The 16,328-nt window shown below is 45.7% G+C and overlaps 1 long non-coding RNA gene across 2 annotated transcripts in view; it reads right to left on the reverse strand.

The window, feature by feature from the left end:
- Positions 1-15,616, reverse strand: part of LOC146439381 (uncharacterized) — a 93,833-nt gene extending 78,217 nt beyond the window's left edge. For both annotated transcript variants that reach the window (XR_014850782.1, XR_014850783.1), the window contains exon 1: positions 15,438-15,616. This is a non-coding gene — a long non-coding RNA (uncharacterized LOC146439381). The remainder of the gene's footprint in view (positions 1-15,437) is intronic.
- Positions 15,617-16,328: the final 712 nt, after the last annotated feature.

Below are 16,328 nucleotides of genomic sequence, written 5' to 3' on the forward strand. Positions count from 1 at the left end.
AGGAGAGAATGGGTACCTCATCACTAGACAAATACACAACATCCTAGCAGAGCTGCTTCCCTCTCCCACAGACAGCTTTTTGTCACCAAATCACTTGCAAAGACCAAAGGGCAGGAATGGAAGGATGGGATGTAGCTGGACACCGCATCTGTGCTGTGCATTTCCCTACTAAATATAACTAGATATTGCAGAAGAAGTATACTATTCAGGAGTCAAAAGATTTCCCCAACAGCTGTTCACACCAATGTCAAGGATTGTCTTTAAAAAATTTTATTTATACATAGATATAATACATATAAAAATAAATGTTTATTATATTGTATTAAAAATCATCTATACTATAAACACAAAAATTTATATATATAATATATACAATTATATATATATATAATGTTTCATATATCTGAAGCCCAGTGTAAGAGGGACTGATCTCATTCAGATCAGGATCCTCTGGGTACAGTGTGGTTACAAGCACTGCCTGAGGCACTGGTTTATGGTAGCTTGGCACCTCCTGTGGCCCTGCAGAGAGGGAAACCACTTCAGTGCATTCTGCTCAGTGGAAATTTCATGTGTTCAAAGAAGCTTGAGGGGATGGTGACCCGGTGTGGCCTATTAGCACATGGTTAAGGGACAGAATTAGACCTACACCTATCTCATGGCAGCTGGCATGATACAGAGAGGCAGAGTGAGCCAGGAGGGTCCGAGAGTCATTTGGTACCTGGTGAATGTGAGTAGTGAACTAGCTGAAGTGGGGGATGGAGAACCAAAAATGTACCCGAGGCGCAACCCTGCTGGACTGCACACTGCTTCCCTTTGGGCTCCTGCCAAACACAGCCCTGTCTGATTTTGGACACCCTGCTGTGGTTGTGCTTCCAATAAAACAAAAGAGAAAAGGGCTTTATTTCAAGAAAAAAAACACACCCACAAAGAAATTGAATAAATGCTATTTAAGTCCTCTGTCTCCCTTTCATGAGTTTAATACAGAACACAGGTCCATCTCAGAGTCCCAACACACTGCAGGGGCCTCTGAGAACACCTCTGCAGGAGAGCTCTGTGTGATGTTCCAGATCCACAAACCTCTCTGAAGCACTCCATACAAAGGCCAAGGCAAACCAGCAGCTCCAGCCACTGAGAAAGCAGATGAGTTTTCTAGAAAAAAAGTGGTCTGTCTTTCTCTTGCTCATTGAAAGTCTTTGGCTTTGCTGAAGATAGACTTCTAGATTTAGCCAAAGAGCAAAACATCACTGGTTCTCCTGCACAAATGCTACAGGTTTGTGGGAAAGCAGAAACCAGTTATCAGGAATGGGATTTCTCTGATGGACCTAGCCTTCCTCTGCCCAAGGGCATCAAGGGCATTCTTGCGCACTGCAAACACGAGCTGTGGCTGGGTAAGCCCAAAAGCTTTAGGGTTCCCAAGGTTCCTTGTCTGATTGTGGGCTGACATTTCTTTAGAGGTTGGTTCAAGGAGGATGGGGTGTGGTGTAGGAGTTCTAAGGAGTTCTTGGAACACTGGGGAACCTCAGGCAAGCAATTCAATGGATGATGGGTGTCAGTGAGGAGCCTGACAATGTAGAGCAGGACTTCTTCCATAAGGACCACCCTCCCCTTTAGAGCAGGTTTATATACTGCAAGAACCAATCTACCTTCACAAGTGCTATGAAGCTCATCAGCATGCTCATTATTATTTTTCATGAGGAATTTGCAAACACAAGGTGAAGATTAAGCCCCAGTTGCAATAAGCTCTGCATCAGCTGTACAAACCTGTCCCAAAGAACAGACAGACACAATAGAGCAAGGACATATATCACACCATGGGGAATGAGGATGGGAGGGGAAAAATCAGGAAAGTCAGAATAGCTGGATGATAAATGAGTTGGCACGGTGGTCTCAAGGGCACAATTTGCCTGATGGTGCATAACTCACATGTGATCTGTCCCTATGAATAAAAACCAAGCTGCACCTCTATTGTCTTCTCCTTTCTTCACCTCTCACCATGACACCTACTGGAAGTGAAACTGAGATCACACTCAGGTCAAGGCAAAAGAGAAACTGGGACATGGGTGTTTAGGGCTTACCATGCTCACATCTATGTCAATGTCCTAACCAGTGCTGAGGAGAATATCTGCCACTGTGGGCAAACACATATTGAAGAAATTGGTCTGGCAAGTTGAGAGATGGTTAAAAAACTCCCCCAGGGAGATCTGTAAGCAGGAATGCTCAGGCTGAGACACTGAGAGTTGACTTGTCATTAGGAAGGCTGCAGCGCCCTGATGTCCACAGGAAGACAGACAGGAGATATCAAACCTTCAGTTCATCAGTGCACTGAGGGAGCACAACCCCTTAAAGTCAGACCTGAAGTTAGTGGGCCACAGAAGTCTGTGGAAAGGCATTACCACCACACCACAGTATCCTCAGGTGGTGCAAACTAGAGCAGCTTCACTCCAAAATAAGGTGCTGATCTGTCCCATTTTTTTTTTTTTGGCTGCTTCAGTGTTGTGAACTTTTACCACAAGCAGAACTCTACCCTGTTGTTTCGATAAGAGACAGAGGATGTTTCGCAAAACTTTGTGGCAGAACACGTAATGCTGGCCAGAGGGCTGTCAGATTTGCAAAACTGGGTGAAATGTTGCAAACAGGCAGACTGGCGCCATTGGAGAGCAATTCCGAAAACCAAACTCCCGGACACTTCCCGCTTTCTACCAGGCACCCAAACACCCTCCAGATATGCTCCTAACGAATGCTTTTGCATCCCAAATACTGTCTAGCCTCTAGGACCTCAAAGAACTGGCCCAACACCTACGAAAGGATATAAACAACACACATAGAAAGTTAATTAAGAATAAAAGAAGCCAGAGGTTTGAATATAAGAATTTTAAAAAGTATTGACTTTGCACTCTGGAGTTCTGCAGGGAACTTGTCATCCTGCGATGCCAATGACCGAAAATGCCACCAATATATTCCTCTTAGGGGCCACCCAAAATGTCTGAGTAGATGGCCATGCCATTGTGTGATTCCCTAAAATAAAATTACTGTAATTGTGGTTAGGCTTTAGCTATCCAGAAGCCACATGAAAGAACATAAAAGCCACAGAATAACTTAGCTACATTGTCTCCTGGGGCTTTGCCAGAGCTATTTCTGAGATGATGAAATCTCTATCTCTGGACAACTTATGCTCAATTTCAGGTTCCCAGTTATCTGATTTATTTTGCCTGGAAAACGACTCTATCACCTTGAATTCACTGGTGTTTGTTCTTCCGCAGTCGAATCCTATTGTGGAAATGTAATTAAGGATAAGCTGTTCTCTGGCACCAGCCTTGCTTAGGAGGCCCAAGTCCCACCCCAAACCCAGCACAGTCTAAAGAAGAGGCAGCCTGTCCGATTGCATGGAGTGCGTGGCTGTCCTGCTGAGTCATCCTGATAGAAGGGACCTCTGCCATGCAAAGGTGTGCAGTTATTTTTGCTTGGTGCTTCATCACATTCAAAAGTCAAGCCAGCTAATCCAAATGGAGGAAGGGGAGGGAGGGAAGATCTGCAGTTTGTCGTAGGAGCAGCACAAGTGGATGGCTGTGTCAGTAACACCATTCTGAATTTTTTTCCACCTGCCACTGCATGGCTGGTGCCCTTGATTGCTTTTCAAACAAACAGAGATGCAAGGGCAGCAGAATAAGTAAGAATTATTTCCGACAGCAACAATCTGCCCATTAGGAAGCATGTCTAGTTCTGACAAACCTAGAAAAGAGGATAAACATTTCACCTTGTGAGGGGACTGGTGAAATCCCTACATTAGGGAAGAAACTCAGGAAACAGAGTTCTCTATGCAATAATTTTTTTCAGTCTTTCCTTTCCCCAGAGAAGGCAAGCAACCATGAAAGAGGACCCATACCCAAGGGTAACAAAGTGATTTATAGTCCTAAATATTCATTTCAGAAATGGATTATGCAGAGGTCTTTTGGCAGGAGAGGTTTCTAAGGCAGGAGAGGTTTCTAAGGCTGATCAGGTTTTGAAAGATCTTGGGTCCTTAAAGATTTAAACATATTATGTGTCTAAACACACTAATGCCCACTTTTCAAATCTGCAGAAATTCCCACTCCCACACCCATGTTTGTTCTCTGCTTCCATTCCTTCACAGAGTTATGCTGGCACTGTGGTCCCACCAGGCATTTGCAGCAGCTTTTTTGTCCCGCTCTTTGTGTATCATTCCTAAGATATTAGAGCAAAGTCGGCCAGTGAGCAGAGTCGGTGTTATTAGATTCAGTCAGCAAATACAGTAGCAGTGTAAACAGCACACACATCCAGAAACTCCAGTGCCATCCCCTCTGTCTCCAAGGTTCATGTCTCTCTTTTGTTGTGAATTTCTGAATAGTTTCAAGGCTGATGCCAGTCCTGCACTACTCCAGCAGGGCAGGTAAAACCCCTTGCAGTAACCTATGAGTTTTGGTGGCTGGGGAAGAAATAGCGTCCTTTCATCATCTGCCTGTATTGGTAGTAAAACCTTCTCAAGCTGTTCTTCTGATACATGGCCAGTGGTTAGAGGAAGAAGTAAAGAGAGACACCAAATGCTGTACCCCACACAGACCACATTTGCATCTTCCATTGTTTGTTTAGCCATGATAGTCCCCAGTTAACAAATCCTCAAGGTGCTGCTCAGGCAAGCTTGAGCAGGAGAGTCCATGTCCCAAAAGAAGCTGTTGGGGTTTCTAAGTCACTTGAAGACCCTGATCATATGTTCATCTCCTTTTCTATTTTTGATTTGTCTCTTCAGTTGTGTTATCATTCCTTGTTATTGGGGCTACTGATACTTTTGTGCTGGTGTTTAAATCTCTCATACTGTCTGTCCCTGCTAAAGTGCTAAAGTCACCTGGCTTATGAAACTCCCTTGGAAAAATCTTCTGACACATTTCTGCATGGACCCCACACATCCACCAGAAACACCTGCTGGTACTGTGATCTGACTCACTGTTCCAGGTAGAGAAGGGAAAGGGGGCAGGACCCCCCCAGTTCATGCTGCCCCATTCAGGAATTACATACACAGGCAAGAAGGTCATGCAGCTGCACAGCTTTGCCCACTGCTGCTCAGGGGATCGCTTTCTGCTTCCATCTCCCCTCTGCAGTCACAGGAAAATATGCCACAGGCAGCAGAGAAGGGACCTTGCTGGTGCTCCCCTGTCTGGGTGGAAAGGAAGTGGGCTTCCTGCCAACTCAACCTCCAGAAGCCCTGCTGTAATTCTGCGACTTCAACTGGTTTCCAGACACCTATGCTGATGAGAAAGACTTGACAACATGAAAGGTAACAGCTTGAAAACTGAAAGGCCAATAAATCCTCCTGCCCCCATTGCCTTTCTTGTCAGTGCCTGTGCTCTTTAGGGCAAACCTCCAGGAGTCTGACCCAGGCACATGGGACAGCTGAGGCTGGCAATACCACGTAAGTGGCACTCAGGCATTGTGCCTTCCTGCACAGAGGTGAACTGTGCTGGCAAATAGGGAGGCAATGTGTAACCTGCTGTGCTAATTATATATATGCCTGTAACCAGGGAAGGGCTATGTACGTGCCAGGGCCTGGAAGAGCCTGGAAAGACAGGCATGATAGGAAAAACTGCTATCCTTCCTTTTCCTTCTCCATTCAAGGCTCCCACACAGAACACAAATGAGGATGGTATTTATTTATTTCTTTGAATGAAAAAGAAAAATTGTGCTTGTGATTTGGGAGGAGAGCTGCCAGAAGAGGAACTGGAGCCTTTCCAATACCTCACAGTCTAGTAGTTAAGCATTGCCTGAATTGGGCACCGGGAAATCTTGAGTCCTGCTTTCTTCTACTCACTGGATTATAACTCTTGGCATTTAAAAAGGCACCTTGTAAACATTTAATTCACTGTTCTTTGATATACAATTGAATCATTTGCTGGCTTGCCTTGTTAGAAGGAGGAAAGCCCCCTGCAAAGGGAAGTTTTCTCTCTCCCCAGCTCTTCCTTGCCCGCTGGGGTGCAATGGCACCAGCAGCTTGGTGCCTTCCGCTTCCCACCAGCTGCCTCCTGGCTGCCTCTGAAGGAGGGGAGGTCACCTTGGAGAAAGAAGGTCTTCTCTCCATGTTGCCAGATCAACCCTCACTTTTGTGGCACCTGCTTCATGTTCCTGCATCGCTGGTGCTCAGCCAGCTGCTGTCAGCCCAAGCCCCCGTCTCGAGCAAGAAGAGCCTTTCCCCATGGCTGGTTCCTGTGGGACTGGCATGGAGGTGTGAGTCCCTGATGAGAAATGTGGTTGCTAGTCTCAGTGGTGGTGCTCTGAGGTTAGCCCAGGAAGGGAAATGCACAAAGCTGTCTCAAGCAGGCCTGGGGTTGGCTGACTTCCTACTCAAGTCAGTGTGATTTTTTAAAGTGTTTTCCTATCATTATTGCTTACCTTTAATGCACAGGCCAAGGCTTGTTTGACGCTGTGGCAAAAGCCCTGCCTCTCTGTTACACCTCATGTACAAATTAGTGGAGATCTTTGCTGCATTCCAATAAGCGACTGAAACAACAAATCTGCTGGTTAATCATTTATTGCTGTGTGAACCTGCTGAATAGCAAATATGCCAGAAAGGGGAAAGGAAAGGGCATGGCAAGAGATTAACTGAGGACAGTCAAAAGTCAAGCAGAAAGGAACGGGGATGAGACTGGAAAGGTCAGGTGGCAAACAGGAAGGTTATTGTAGTGTAAACACTGCCTCTCAGCAGCACAGGGGCCAGATGCACTATCCTGCTGCCAGTTCAGCCCTCTCTGCTCCATGACCACAGGTAGTATGGGCTGAAAGAGCAGCTACTGCCTCCAGCTGAATCCAATAATTCATCTGCCTGGGAGAGCCACTTGGATTCACTTTCTTTTAACTTTCCAAGATGCAGGTCCCCACTGTTCACAAAGCATGTGCTTCTCTCAAGAGACCTATCATCCTTGCAGCCTTAAAAGACATAATTCTCCATGCAAAGTGCTGTTCTCACCAATGGCTCTGACTGACAATCCCACCAGCTCTGGGGTGGTGGGGAAGGCAGATCAATTCGAGTCAGAAAGCTAATTGTCCAGGAATGGACAGTGGATCACTGCTTCTCCACTGTGACAGGGCTGATGGGGCAGAGCACAACTGTATCTGTGAAGATCATAAGCAGAGCTTGAGCAGAACAAATGTTCCCCTCCTAGAAGCCTGTGGGGTATTCACTTTAGCCCTCCAAAACTCATAGAATAGTGAGCAGGGACAGTGAATAAAGCCATTGTCACCCACATCTTGGCTGCTCCTAACCACCCCAGTTAGATGACACTTAGCTAGGAAAGCAAGGATGACTACATGGTCATTGGCAGAATTTATGGTATTTTTCATAGACAGTGGATGGTAGGATGCTTGCCCCCATGCCAGCAGTGTCTGAGTAAGCAGGAATCCCATGCAGACTGAGACAGGGCTTACCCACACCCTAAGCACACCTCCAGTAGGAAACCTTATGTGAACAGCACCCCAAAGGCGAGGAAAGGGCTCCATTTAGACACTTGTTGACATAGCAACAGTAGGACATTGCCAACATGCCCAGAGCATGGTGGCAGCACCATGGGATATCTGCCCAGGCAGTGGGGTGTTTGTTTTGAGAGAGGCACAATACTGGGTGAATGCCACAATTCAGAGAAACAAGTACTTTGGCCAACATAAACAAAGCAGTTATTGATATATTTACACAGCCGAGGTTCCTGACTTGAATTGTCACCATCCATTGGACTCAATTGCCTTTTCTTTGCTCTCCACCTCAAGCCACAGTGTTGAACTTGACGCAGAAGCAGCTCTGAGAAGTCTGGCTGATCATCCTACAGCTTTATCCATGCTGACAAGGAAGACTCTGGAAAAACCCATGGTCCCGGCATGCTCAAGCCTGCTTCCTCCAGCAGTCCCACTTGTGCTCTGTGAAGGGCTGTGAGATTCACCACCACTTCCCTTGTTCCAGCCATCCTTGGAGTTCCCCATGAGCTTTGGCTTCATCTACGGTCATTAGCAGTGGAAAGGCTGAGGTGAGCCTTCGTGTCTTGAAGGAAAAAGAGGTGAAGGGGAAGCCTGTCCTCCATAGATATGTGTCCCAGAATTCATGCTCTTCTCCTGGGGTGAGGGGCAGGGAGCAGGAAATTTTGAACACCTTAACTGAGGAGAAGTAGGCTCCCTCTCCTGTAGAACAGCCTGTCCACTTTTCAGCTGGCTATGAAGGAAGATAAGTTAGGAAGGGCAACAGAAACCCATTGACCAGCTATTTGAGGACTCAGCAGGCTAGTCCTTCAAAGGCAGAGAGTAGTTTTTTACTCTTACTGTTTTTTCAAATAGTAAGAAGTGAAAGAATAAAATAACCTGGTGCCTATTTGATGGTCCCAGCAGGATTATATTGCTTCACATGGTGCATGACAAAAACAAACAAACATGTCTACCAGAAACTCTCCTGTATTTGCCTGCACACAAGCACAAACTGCACGACAAAGTACTTTTGCAGTCAGTGTTCTCATTAAAAGCAATTAACATAAACAGGAATGTTTTGCCAAAGCTGAAGATCTCTGTCAATTTGATTTGGGCAATTTGCCTTGCAGTAGCTAAGTATCAGCTGAAAATGAAGGCATTGATCAAACAGGGAACCTCCCCTTTTCTGTTTAAGGCTCTGCCAGACTGCAGCAGGGCATGAGTATTGGTGTGGAGAGAAGTGGGAACAGGTAGCTGAAGAGAAAAAGGGAGGGAGAATGAGAGGAATGGAAGTGGTGTTACTGGCCAGTGGTCATATGATTTGATGTCTAACAGAAATAAAATGTTCTGGCATTTCAATTTTTCCATGGAGCCAGCAGCAGAGGAAGAGAGGCATCAGCATGGCGCAGAAGCTGAGGCTCCTTACCACCCAGGCAGGAACTGTGGTAAACACAACACAGCATTCTTCCAGGAAGGGGTTTTGCTCCCAGCATGGACAGATTGTCTCTGGCTGGGTTTGAGGACCTATTCCATGGTTTTCTTTGCATGTAAGAGAAACCTAACTGTACCAAGAACTTCTCCTCTTTTCCAGATCCATGCTCTGTTGGCCACCATGTCCAGCATGTAGTTGCCTCTATGACAAACTTGCAGCCTAACTCCCCACAGAACTTTGCCAAATGAGAGTCAATTCCCTCCGAAGCAAAACAATGAATGGGGAGTGGGATGCCACGTATCTGAGAGAAGATGAGGAAGGAAGCAACCACCCGTGTATGAGACAGCAGGGAAGTATTGTCCCCCAAAATACTGACATTAACTCCCATCTGAAATATTTTTGCACAGACAGAGCCAAAGGAAGAGTTTTGACAAATTGTACAAGAAATGCAGAAGTAATTATTAATAGAGTGATAAAAAGGTGAATGCTACCTCATCATAGAGCAGGACCCTCAGCTCCTTTGTGTCAGCTCAGAGCAGAGGGCTGTGTGTCACACAGACAATGAACAGGCCTTCAGCTTCACTGCTCAACAGGAGGAATCTTGGCCATCCCATTTTCAGAGCTGGCAGCTGAGCCACAGAAAATATGAAAATCTTTTCCCCAGGGACTTTCTAGGAACTCACTTCAGGAGGATTCCTGTTGCTGAAAAGGACATGCATCAAAGCACTACATATCCTGTGGGAGGAAAAGGGGAATTCTTTCACAGACATCATCTCTTCCTTATGTAATTAAAAAAGTCAATGGGAAACAAATCCAGACATGAATATTTATCTTCAGCTTCCTGGTAAGCGTTTCGCTGCACTAATTCCCCTGGCCTTCTTCCAGGTTTTTTTGTAGAGAGAACCCAGATACAGTGGCTCCTCATAAGGACTTGGGCACCTGGGGACATGTAGTCTGAGAACCTGTTGACCCCCAAGTTGTCTGACTGGGCTGACACATGCATCTTCATCTAGTATTTTCCCTGAAGACTCAGCCCTCGATGTAGTATTTTCCATAAAGGGTAACACTGCAGCAGTTCAGTTAACGAGCAGTGCTGTGAAACTGCCTGCTGATCCCTTCCCACCCTCATCTCAGGGAGATATCTGAGGGGATAACATGGAAAGGGATCTGTCAGCCCAGCTGCATTAATTTTAGACATCAGCAGGACACAGGCCTCCTGTGGGCCTGCTGCACAAGGGTGACTTTAATTGCATGAGGCCAGACTGTCAGGGCTTGGGAAGAGGCCACAGACACACGCCGAGGCAGCATTAAAGATGGCAGCCTGCTGTTCTTCAGCCTTCCCCAAAAAGCTCTCAAATACAGTTCTGGTAAAACACTGGAAGAGGTTGCTCAGAGAAGTGCTGGATGCTCCATCTCTGGAAAAATCCAACCTCACATTGAATGGGGGTCTGAGCAGCCTCATCTAATCAAAGATATCGCTGCTCATTGCAGTGGGGTTGGACCAAATGACCTTCAAATGTCCTTTCCAACCCAAACCATTCTATGATTCCCTGATTATTCTTTCCATGGTCTGTGAGCTGAAATAAACACAACCAAGATCTCCCTAAGCAAACCCCATGTCCCCACTGCCAGTGCTCCCCTGCTCAAGCATGCCACAGCCTACCCTGACTTTTTAGGTGTGAGGGAGCCTCAGCCCCCTAAAGCAGACCACACCCTCAGCTCACTCATTTTTGCTCTTCTCAGAGCCAGGTAAATTTGCAAAGTCAAGAACCACCAGATAAGGAAGAGCACAGGTAAGACTTCTTTCTATAACCCTACTTTTCCTCCCCCCCCGGGTGCAAACACTCTGATACTTTACATCGAAACAACGCTCTTCTTTTATAGCACAGGTTTCCTGCCCACACAGAACAAACTATGATGTGCATTCTACACAAATTCATCATCCCCTCTTGCTTTATCTGTGTTTATTAAGCACTCTCTGTCCAATCTATGCCCTGAACATACTATTATTCATTTCCTGCTGTGGTACTTTTCCCATTGTACCTGCTCCTTCACAAACATTAATGAGATTAAGGGTAACGTGATGACATTAAGCATCAAACTTTTGGATCATTCACCAGGTTCAGCTAGTGCTCAACCAGGTTTTCCCCTGTGTCCCCTGGGGTCTCTATGCTGGGAAACTGACTGCCTGATGTCACCTATATATACATATATAGTGGGCAGAGTTAAAAACCCCTCAGTGAGTGACTCCACTCACCTTGCTGGCTGCAGGTAGTTTCCCTTTTCAGCCTATTTTGGGACTTTGGAAGAAGTACCACAAAAAAGGAAAGATTATTGCAGGGCAAAGAAATATAATTTTCTAAAACTTACTCTCAGAAACTAATGAATAATTTTAACAAAAACTAATTTTTAATCAACTCATTCATTAATTAATCATGCTGAAGCAAGATTTTTCCAGAATGGAAAATTTTAAGTAAAATAATGACTGGCATTATTATAAGCCACTGCAAGGGAAAAAAAAAAAAGCAGAATAAGACTAAGACAAAGTGCTGCCTAACTTTACCTGTCACTGCCCCTAATAGACAGATGGCCTTCCCACAACAGCAATGCCTCTCCTGTCAAATTTAACAATATGGTCATGTGAATACCAACTTAGTGGGACTTTTACCTTAATAAAGGCTAAGAAAAATACTGAGTATGGGCTTGTAATGTTACAGGATAAAATCACATAATAAGAAATAAGAAAGTGCAATAGCACAGAGTGTTGTATCTCACAAGGACTGTACTTCCTTGTCAGTCAGGAAGCCCAGGTACTTTGCAGGGCACATGAGATCAATGAGATCAGGAAGTCCATCATGATGTTCCTGGCACAGATTAGTCACAGGACTATCCATCCAAGGGTCAGTCACATGTGTGGAAAGTAAAAAAAAAAAAAAAAAAAAAGGCAGTTAACAATCTCTTGGTCTATGAGCATAATTGATCTGTTCTCTAATGCTCCATGGATTTTGTGGTACACACACTCATGCCTGTTCTCAGACTGCACACCCTTCACGTCAAGAAGCTGATTTTTGTGCAAATCTAAACAGCAAACTACAGCTCTGAATTACAAAACAGAGAGTTGGGACCTCACTGCAGAACTGCCAACATCTTCTCTTTTACAGGCAGATGGCAAAATTGTCATAATAAGATGCTTGAGGAAGAATTCTCCAGTAACACTTGGAGGGGTGTAAAGAGGCTGTCCCTCTTAATTGAGGAAGGAAACATCAAACCAGTAGCCCCAGATTGTAATATCCCTGTTAGATTTGTCCCCAGAGATGGGGTGGCAATCTTTACGTTGGAAAATGATCCGTTCTGGGATATGCCATTGCAGAGTCATGTCTAGCAACCCAACTGTTCAGTCAGAAGAAGTGGGGAAAGATAGCATCACATCCACCAGCCCATTGGCAGGAGATGTGCCAGGCTCCTGCGTGGACATGTGCAGATCACCCATGCTAAGCATGATAAAAGAGGAACACACATTTGGCATTGGTGACTGCATTAGATTCCCTGCCTCTCCTAAGTGCTGGTGGCTGAGAAATTGCTATCTCTATTAAGTGGTTTTCACCAGGGAGAATATTTGTGTCCTACTCATATGGAATCATTTTTTACTCATTCCCCTACCCATTTTTACATCTTAAAGGCAAGCCATCTAAATTACACTTGCGCCTTTGCAGCAAAACCCTTGGGTCATCACCATGAAGAGGACTCACAGAAGTGTGCTGTGGAGAAAAAGAGGCCACATGGAGAGGATGAAGAGAAAAGCTTTTCATGATCAGTCACAGAAGACAAGTCCAGCAGTGGTAACTGACCCTCATACCTGACAACACAGGCCTATGTTAGGTATCCTTTCAGTTCAGCCAGGTATTGCCACAGCCCATGGCAAGGTTCCCATCCCTTTTACTAACCCTGTAGTCATGCTCCTCTACCCTCAGCAGCTCATACCAGGGTAACATGGCACAGGAAGGAAGTTCAGGACATAATGTGCAGCGACCAGCAGGTTCCAACAACTTTCTCACCATGTTTGCATAGTATTTTTTGCTTTCCACAAGACTCCTTCTGCTGCAGACTCCCAGCAGAAGAACAGGCATAGAAACAGGGAGTGTGAGTGGCGCCTTCCCCAGAGAGATTTCACACTTCTGAGGCTCAGAGAAGGAAACCGGCGTCACTTTGATCAAGTGCCATGCGCTGTGTACGGTAAATGACGATGCACCACTCCCTCGGTGCTTGACACCTTGCCAGTTTGGCATACTTACTCCTGATCTCTGAGTGTCACCCCTTTTCAGTAAAGGAAAATATTTTCAAAAGTGAGCAAATGACCTAGGAGCCCAAGTCCCATCACTGCTCACTGAGGCATTACATCCATTTGACGGTATGCACTTCACACAAGTATTTAACAGGTCAGTCACCCAGATGTGGAGGGAGACAAACACCACCATGAAGAACTTGAATCTGAATCAGGCACTCCCTGGAGGTGCCTGTCAGCCTTCAAAGAGAGCTGAGGCTCACTGTAACATGTATTTTGGCCTTTCAGGATGACTGCCAGACCCCCTTCCTAGGTTCCAGTCCACAACCCAGCCATAATCCTGCCTCTAGTTCAGCTCTCAACTGAAATAACTTTATTATATATCAGCATCTGATAACCTAATTCCTTCCTGCTGAGGAGCACTTTGCTCCAGAAATGAGCCAGTGACTTGGATGTGCTGCTCAAGGACTGCAGCTGCTTCCTAGGAAGAGACATTTACAGGGTCTCTTTCACAGCCCCTTGCTGCTTTCCTTCTCAAGTGTGTGGCTGCTCGTGAAGGGGTTGCCTGTGCCCACCACTGCTCAGAGCCCACCTGACACCTGAGATCAATTCCACTTGCAGGCTGAGGGGGTTTCTGTTCCCATACCCTGGAAGGGATGGAGCAATAGGGTCTGCAGAGGTGAGGCTGCTCTCCTTGCTGTCATAGAGGCTCACTGAGCCTAGAAACAAGAGGTCTAAAGCCTCTCTGTAGCCAAAAGTGTACTCTGCAACACAAAGCATTGAGGTCCTGTGCTGTAGCTCATCACATGCTTCCAGCACAGCAGACTCTCAACAGTTACCCTTTCATCAGCTCCACTCCCAGAGCCCAATTCCACCACATTCCTGCTTAGGCTGCTGAATGCAGGTGACACAGAGGTATTTATTACTCTCACCAAGAATTCCCTTGCCTTGCATGAATTCAGCACCAGCATTACCTAGACAGTGCACCTGTGCCTTGCACTGTGAAGCAGAGATCTCAGTCTCACAAGACTGGGGACATCAACCACTGCCACATCAGACACTGCCCCTACTATTTCCCCTGCTATCTGTGTGATCTGTCAGGAAGCAGAAGCCATGTGAGGACATCCTTAAGCATGAGCACCAGGTTCCCCTAGGACAAGAGATGAAATATTCGCTCTGACATATTAAAATAAACCAACCCCTCCTTCTTTGGAGGCAGATTGTGAATATGTAGGGTGTGTGTAGTCAGATGAATGTCACTGCCAGATAAGAACATCTCTCACAATCATGCAGTGTCGAGAGCCCCAGCGAATGCCAGTTACTGATCACTGTCACGTCAGTACAGTGCAAAATAACAACTGCTCTCTTTGCTGTTGCCACATGTGATTTTGCAGAAAATCAACTATCATCCATGAGAAATCTCTGAGACTCACTCGTCCACAGGGGATGACTCTTTGCTTTCCCTTTGTCCATGGCCATACCTTTATAGCTGGTGACTGCAGGTATAAATATGTGCAGGGAAGGAGTGGAACTAAAGCCACCCAGTAAGACAAGTCTGGCTTACAAAGTGCTATCGGAGACATACAAAGAGAAAGTCTGTGGCTGAAACCTTTATAAAGTGTTTAGTACAACTAAACAGAGCAAAGAGTGATACTATAGGTATTTCTTCCCTGGGATAAAGTGGGCTCAGTGAGAACCTTCTGAGCCCTTCAGTTTTCCCTTCTGTACTCTGTATAACCCAACCTCAGGCAGACTCAGATGAATACAGAAATGACCACAAAGAGTTAAAAATGTCAAAGTAAACTGAATTATGTCTGACGTAGGCTCCTATTTCCCATGCTGCTCTGCACCTTCATTTATAGGTAAGGGACAATACCTTTCCTTTCATACAAGTGTAAATAAATGTCCAGTGCCAGACACACTGTGACTGAGCAACAGGGGAGGACATTTAGCCCTTTCAAACCTTGGAAGCAGACAGAGAAAAAGGACCAGTTTGACAACATATGAAAGGCTGTCAAGTGCCTTCTCAAACTGGGAAAGACACAGCCTTTCCAGTGTAGATTTAAATCCAAGAGAAGTATTTATTTTAAAAGATAACAAAGGATTGACAGCTACACTTTCAATAATAAGATGGTAACAAGCAAGGCCATGCAAGAGGAACACCTCACCCATTACCCACGTAGCTTCAAGGAGTGTCTCATATCAATCCAACATCTGCCCAGCTATTTAAGAAATTACTTCAACAGAGATCAGCACTTGATAAACATTTCCTACCTGAGCTGTGGCAGCACAACCAGACCTAGGGCTGACATAGAAAGCATAGACTTCAGTTGTGGTGCAGTAGTAGTGGAGGTCTGAGAGCAGCCTGCAGCCAGCTTTTGCCCAGCCAGTTTGGGTATGCAGAGCAGTGTTTGCATGCTGGCAAGGACCTCTGGCAGAAACTGCCTTCCCTGTAGGAAACTGGCCTCCATTGAGTGCTTGCTCCTTCAAAGTTGTAGCTTTGTTTCTGCTGTCCTGGGAGACTTGAAGAAAAACAAGCACACCTGGACAGTCTGCTATGGCCACTTGTGCTGGAGTTTGACAGGTGTCCTTAGCATCTAAAATGAAGCAGGAACCCCATTTGTTATCACATAAAAGACCTTCTGAAGAAGCTTCTTTAAAAAGGAATCCAATACTGCTAAGACCCTGCTTTTTCTTCTTCCATAGCTGAAGACAAAGAACACTGGCACATCAAGCAGCAAGGGAAGAAGAAAGGCAGAAGAACAGGAGAGGTGTGTCATGATCCAGGCAGAGACTGGAGGAATGTATTAAGGAGAAGTCAGCAGACTGGTACTGGGAATATAGGAATATAATGGAATATTATTCCTATTGCAGAGACCCTATATGACACTGAGACACACATTTCCTTTGTGACTCACAGGAAACAATTTCAGCTGCCTGTGCACCAATTCCCTTCCTGGAACTGGGATTGTCTGGTGCTCACTGTTCTACTCATGTCCCATAAGGACCAGTCCCACTGGCATTCAAGTTCTTGCCCTGGTGCTCTCAACATGAGGAGCAGCTAATTCAACCCTCAGGAGAGGGACGTTGCAGCACATTGTGGCAGCCAGTAGGCTGTGTTGACGCAGCCTCCACTCTATGAGAAAAGAGCTTGCATCATGCTCA

This window comes from Lichenostomus cassidix, chromosome 3, assembly GCF_008360975.1.
Source record: "Lichenostomus cassidix isolate B80296 chromosome 3, HeHo_3.0, whole genome shotgun sequence".
Taxonomy (NCBI): domain Eukaryota; kingdom Metazoa; phylum Chordata; class Aves; order Passeriformes; family Meliphagidae; genus Lichenostomus; species Lichenostomus cassidix.